The sequence below is a fragment of the Lates calcarifer genome, unplaced genomic scaffold, assembly GCF_001640805.2.
Source record: "Lates calcarifer isolate ASB-BC8 unplaced genomic scaffold, TLL_Latcal_v3 _unitig_250_quiver_1817, whole genome shotgun sequence".
Taxonomy (NCBI): domain Eukaryota; kingdom Metazoa; phylum Chordata; class Actinopteri; family Centropomidae; genus Lates; species Lates calcarifer.
This window is the reverse complement of record NW_026116265.1, coordinates 1-6381: the sequence shown is the minus strand read 5'-3', so window position 1 is coordinate 6381 and position 6381 is coordinate 1. Positions and strand designations below refer to the sequence as shown.

General features: G+C 45.1%; 1 pseudogene; it reads right to left on the bottom strand.

The window, feature by feature from the left end:
* Positions 1 to 244: 244 nt before the first annotated feature.
* Positions 245 to 3128, bottom strand: LOC108892927 (uncharacterized; annotated as a pseudogene).
* Between the last annotated feature and the right edge of the window lie 3253 nt (positions 3129 to 6381).

The following is a 6381-nucleotide window of genomic DNA, read 5'->3' as shown; positions in this document are numbered from 1 at the left end:
CAAAGTCTTGAATGACCAAGCTGGACAAGCTGCGAACACGGCTCGAAGCAATGTAGGCTTGCCCAGGTGCAAAGATTTTAGAGAGGGATACTACTGCCTTGTCAACAGTCAGCCAGACAGTGCACTCCCAAGTTTCAAGGGGAACAGCCTGCGTAGGCCACCTCTAGCTGTGACTGTTTCTTCTTCGGATTCAATGCTGGTAGAGGTGACAGCAGAAGGGTGAGAATGGCGCTTGCACCATTGTGCCAATGTGGTGGTCACTGAAGAGGACACAGATGGTTTTTGGGAAGGCAGTAGAGATAGAGGCATAGGCGGAGGGTGTTGTGAGTTGAAACCTGCTTGTTTGTCGCAAAGATGTGTAGTGCTGAGCTCTCCTCCCCAGTTTTGCAAGATTGGAGGACTTGGAGGTCATCAAGCAGCAAGGGGGCACCTTTAGAATATTGCCTGAGGCAGTTCAGGAGAGATGGCACTGGCGCATAATGCCGGTTAACTTCACCATTTGAAAAGTGCCAGACTACAGATCAGCGCCCATGTTCTGGACGTATAGGGGCTTGCCTCTCATGATGCAGCTGAAAGAAGTTACCCACCACAATGACAGTGACGCTTCCAAAGAGGGAGGTGTCACCAGATGGTGGAGGCATCCATGGATGTATGCCAGCAAGTCCATGACCATGGAGATTTCGTCAATGATCAATATTTTCAAGCTGGCATATTTGACACACAAAGTATTGAGCTTGTCCTCACCCAACAGCGTGTAAGGAAGGCGGATGTCCTTGCTGATGCTAAATGCGGTGTGGATTGTTGGAGCGCGCAAATTGTAGGCGACAGTGCCTGTAGGAGCCATGATCAAGACGGTGATATCGTCAAGGTGCAGAGCCACTGGTGCCAGTAAGGGTTTGGCTTTGTGCTGGATAGCCTTGATGAGGTAGCTCTTACCAGTCCTTGCACCCCCGGTGACAAAAAGATGAATGGGTGGTGGCACCATTGTCTGGTATGAAAGAAAATGCCCTGCTGTGTTGGGTTCAGGGTGCGTAGCAGCGCTAAGCCGTTGGCCCTGCTCAGAGTGCCCCCTTTTTTCTCCACCTGGGTCCCTGTGCCCTGCCCAAGGTCAGGGATGCTGTCTCATCGGCTTGCTGGGCACTACTGGCAAGTTCTACATACTCCAAGCGATCAAGTTGCTGCTCAGGACACATCTCGCACCATGTGTCCTCAAGAACACCCTGGTTGTCGATGGAGTTGTGGATGCTGTCTAAGGTTTCAGCGTCCCTCCCAAGCAGACAACAGTTTTTGTCAACAACAGACTTGACTGAATGTAGCAGCCCATCCACTGACTTAAGAATGCCACAAGAGTAGAAGAGCTCGTAGGTGACGTAAGCGGAGGGCTTCAGGTCTATGTCGCAGCGGTATGGCATGAAAAGCTGCGAGATGATGATCAAGTTTGATCTTGTTCCAGGTGGTTTCATTTTTAGACATGATGTGATATTGTGATGCTAATGTGGCCATACACGTTAAAGGGATCTTGGTGTGTTCGGTTCTTGTAACGGTTGACAAGACTAGTCATCACATCTCCTCCTCCTTTGCTCTCACTCTTATAAGTGACTGTTAGATGTTTGTGCTCAAGAGGCCGTTTACAGACTGACTCTGTTGTGCAAGTAGACACTTTAGCACTAGTGGCGTCCTTGCTGGCCTCGTGTTGGGCATTTTGCAGTAGAAGGCCTATCTCTTTTTCAGCCTTGGAAATGTACAAAATGATGTACACAACACAAGTGTAGGCATCAACCACATACTGAATATCAATGTTTGCGTTCCAGCATTTTAAGAGTGCTCTGCTGTACTGGTTGATCCAGACCTCGTCAGCTTGGTGCTTTAACACCACTCATGTTTTCCGGGAGCAGCGCCTGTAGGCCTTCTCAAAGAAGTTCTGGTCAATGGTGGTGAAATTGGTGTTGCCATCAGAAAGAGCAGCTTTAATTGCGCTCATGATCTTACCTGCTTCCTCTTTTGTCATGTTGCGAACAGGTTTACAAGAGCAAGCTGGCGGTGGGACAGGCACAGGCGACCAGGTTGTCAGAGGTTTTGCGACAAATGAAGGTGCGAGCAGAAGGGGGCTTGGGAAAGTTGAAACGACAGACAGTTTTGTTTTTCTTGCAGGTTTTGGAGTGGCTATGATGTTGAGGTCACAGCCTCAAGTAAAGTCTGGTCATGTGCTGGCAACTCACAAGTCATGTATTTGTTGATAAATTGTGTGACTACTTCTGCTGTGTTCTTGTAGCTGATGGAGGCATTCTCATTCCAAAAGAGGCAGTGGACATGTGGTGAGCCGCGCTGCTGGAATTCCATGCGGTAGAAGTAATCTTGGATCTTGCCGATGGGATGAGCTGGAGACACGAGGACCTCCTTCAAGAAGACATGCCAGCGACAGTCAAACATGCAAGTGGCAGTGACTGGATCACGGCACAGAAGCTTGCATCTCTGTGCCCAGTCTAAGTCATCAGCAGTTTGTCTGTGGCCTTCCTGCTTCAAGATAGAGAAGATTTGACCATCTCATGTCTGCTGAGGAGAAAGAACAGAACCAGGTGGGGATACCAAGCTGGAGGATACAGGCTATAGGTCACGCTGTGCCACCTCCCAGAAAGCTGGGGTGCCACAAATTGGTTTAAGAAAACAGTATCCTTCATTGAATTCAAGCATTTTCTTGAATGACTCCTCAGTTCTAAACATGTCACTGCAGAGAGGCTGTGAAGCAGATTGTGTGTGGCCTTTGCGTAGGGCTATAGACACACTGGATAGCACCTGTTCAACCTCACACATATACTGCACAAAGAAGAAGTACTCCATGTTACTAAAAAAACTGCCATCTCCATGCGTAATCCTGTTGTTAAAGTATTGCAACAGGGTGATGCGCTGTGGTCTGCTGTCATGGTACGTAGGGCTGCCTTGTGGGAAAAGAACGGGAAAGCACTTAGCCTCATTACTTTGATCAGTCAGGAGTTTAACCAGGGAGTTACCTTTAGCAGGAGCGATGTTCAAGATGTGATCAAAGTACTGGTCAAGAGCCTCTTGCCCAATACCAACCAGCATGAGACAGGTGTCTTGATATGTGTGTGTTGATCATGCAGGAGCTCTTCCTGGGTAAGTACAACAACTGGTGTACTACAAGAGTCACAAGCCTGTGGTGGTTGCTCACTAGCAGAATCAGGACAGAACTTATTCACCCATGTGTCATTAAAGTTCACATCTTGGTAATGTGTGTTGCTTGCTTTGAGATATTGCAAGGTTATTGTTGTCTGTAAGTGGCAGCAAGTAAACCACTCGTCAACTTCAGCGCAGGATTCCGTGTAAAGTTATTTGAGTCCAACTCTTTCCTTTTTGGTAGAGGTCTCCCTCTAGCCACCTTTATAGCTAAAGATTACTTCCACCATAGTGCCGTAACATAGCAGTATGAAACCCGCTTTCATGTGTGTGCACCAAAGGTTAAAGATACTACATATCTGCAGCTACTTCGGTAACCAACGCAAAATGAAACTGTAGAATGTTGTACAAAATAAGGCAAATGTACATACCAATGGTCAGTCAAAGGTGCACACCACCACATCTACATAAAAATAAATAAATGGAAGCACAAGTGCAAATTGTAGACATTGTATAGAACTGTACTTAACCATTAGTTTTTCATTGACTTGTTTCAATTTATGATTGCAAAGACTTTGTTCCTCCAAGCCACATAACCCGCATGCTTTGTCTGTGTATGGTATCATATTTTTACGGTCTATGGCACACGCACATGTCCCACATACACACTATGTTAGGTACCAACTCTCTTGATGAAACCAATTTATGGACACAAACCTACCATTTTCATTACTTGTTCATGTTACAATACACACACAATCTTTGCCACGATTCTATTTGTCACACACACACACTTTTATTGTTGAATCATTTCTGATCATTCTTCTGATTCTTTGTATAACACAATTTTCCATAACACCCCCAACATTTAAATCAGTAAGTGCTGTAACAGTTCACGCACTGGTTTCCCTAGAGTTACTTTCCTCTCAACTTAATCTGCATTCAACTTTATTTCGAAAAGTTCATTTTGTGGTTGTTTGCACTACACTGGCCTTTCTCTGCTATATCTTTTCTAAACAATTGTCACTTGTATAAAAATATGCAAATGCCTGCCTTTCATTCATTCATATTTTAATGCCGACAAGACAGTGTACAACAACTGGGAATCACTGTATTCCCTCTACACAGGTGACAGCCCCCACCCCCCTGTTGCTTGCTATCTGATGGCGCAAACACATTATTTAGCATATGAAATTGCCCTACTTGCTCTCTCACAAAAGCACAGCTCGTAACAAAGTGTGCACTTCTATATTTTCTCATATTTGTTCCTCCTTATTTGTGGCTTATTTTCTCATGTGCACAAAGCTTCCAATTTATTATGCCATGATTTGGCAAACTTCCAGAACCTCGCGTCAGAGCTAGAGGCGCAAGGCAAGGCGTGTGTGCAACTTGACAGTGCATGCTACACAGAGCAGATTGTCAAACTCTGACAGACAGTTCTCAAACATTTCAAGACTTTGTTTTACTGACTTTGTTTTACTCGGGGAACAAAACAGATTTTGGGTCCATGGCTAGGAAACTCCCCAGATCTTAATCCCATTGAGAACTTGTGGCCAATCCTCAAGAGGCGGGTGGACAAACAAAAACCCACAAATTCTGATGTGACGACTCCTCCACCTGGACACTAGGTGTCCCTGTTGTTTTCCTTCTACTTCTTTCTTGCTACAGGTGTAGGGTGGAGGGTCATCAGCTGATTGAGCCACACCTGGGCCTAGTGTGTGCTCCGTCTTATATTAACCCTCAGTCTGGAGTCCGATAGGGGGCTGGGAGCTTGGAGGATGGTTCCTGGTCCCGGCCAACCGTGGTGGCAGCAGCTGCTGTTTTCTTTTTGTTAGTTTGGTTGTTCATGTGTTTGGCTATTCTCGTCTTTTTTTTTTGTAAAATAAATTGCTGGTTTTTAATCTGCCAACTCGTGCCGTCTCCCTCTCTTGTCACAGTTGTTGAGCCGGGCTGTGACACTGACAAACTCCAAGCATTGATTATGCAAGAATGGACTGCCATCAGTCAGGATTTGGTCCAGAAGTTGATTGACAGCATGCCAGGGAGAATTGCAAAGGTCTTGAAAAAGAAGGGTCAACTGCAAATATTGACTTGTTGCGTGAACTCAGTGTAATTGTCAATAAAAGCTTTTGATACATATGAAATGCTTGTAATTATATTTTATATTACAAGCATTTTTATAAGTAGCTCGCATGCTGAAAAAGTGTGTGCACCCCTGAGATAGATACTTCATTAACCCACATGGGAAATTGTCATTCATAATTCCCCTACACCTACAACTCACTTGACTCTGCTGACCCAATGGAATGATGGCTTATCATGACAACCATCATTCATACCAGTGTACAGTAACTCACCTGTGTGTCTCACAGCAACACTGCGAATTATGTAGTGTTTTCACATACTGCATTTACTTACTGCAAACACTAACAACATGTGTGTTTAAAAGGCCGCCTGTCCCTTTAAGATGGCGGAGCCTGATCGGCCAGCAGAGCAAGCGGCGGGTTGTATGAGAAGAGAGAAGACGCAAGCTATCAAACAGCACAGAGAGTTACAAGTTCACCAAAGTTTAATTAATTACTCCAGATATGTCAGTTAAGCCATAGTTTGTAACATTGGGATTTGTGAGATTGACCTAATTTCAGATGTGTGCTTTAGCCTGATGGACAGTAACAGAATAGTATACATCTAAGCACAGAGTAGTTTGTAATATACTTGTATGTTGACCCTGAAACAGCAGTACATGCTCAGGGTATTTGGGTTCATTGAGGTTTATATAAAGGGAGTATATGATAGATATTGATAGTATCACTTGTGTATCTAAATTTATTTGCATTTGCTTTGTTTATGCTACAGAAACCACAAGTCTCAAATACCACTGTGTATCGCCTCCTAATTATGTCCTGAACATAAATAAAGAACTCTGTCTTGCAACAAAGACTGGTGATTGGAACCCCTCCTGTACTGCACTGGAGTTCTGACTGGACTCTCCGCAGTGATTTGAACAATCCTACCAGCATTATAGCTCACTAGCTTTCAATGGTCCTTCAAGATGCAACACCCCCAGCCAGATGAAACGGTCACCCAACCCAAAAGACAGGGAACAATTCCCTCCCACCTGTTGGACTATGATCTAAGCGGGCCAGGGTCTCAGAGGCAGTTCAATACACCAATTCCCAGAACAGACAAGAAGCTGAGCAGGAGTCACTAGGGGCAGAGGTGCCCTCCAGGGCCACAACGCCGATTAGC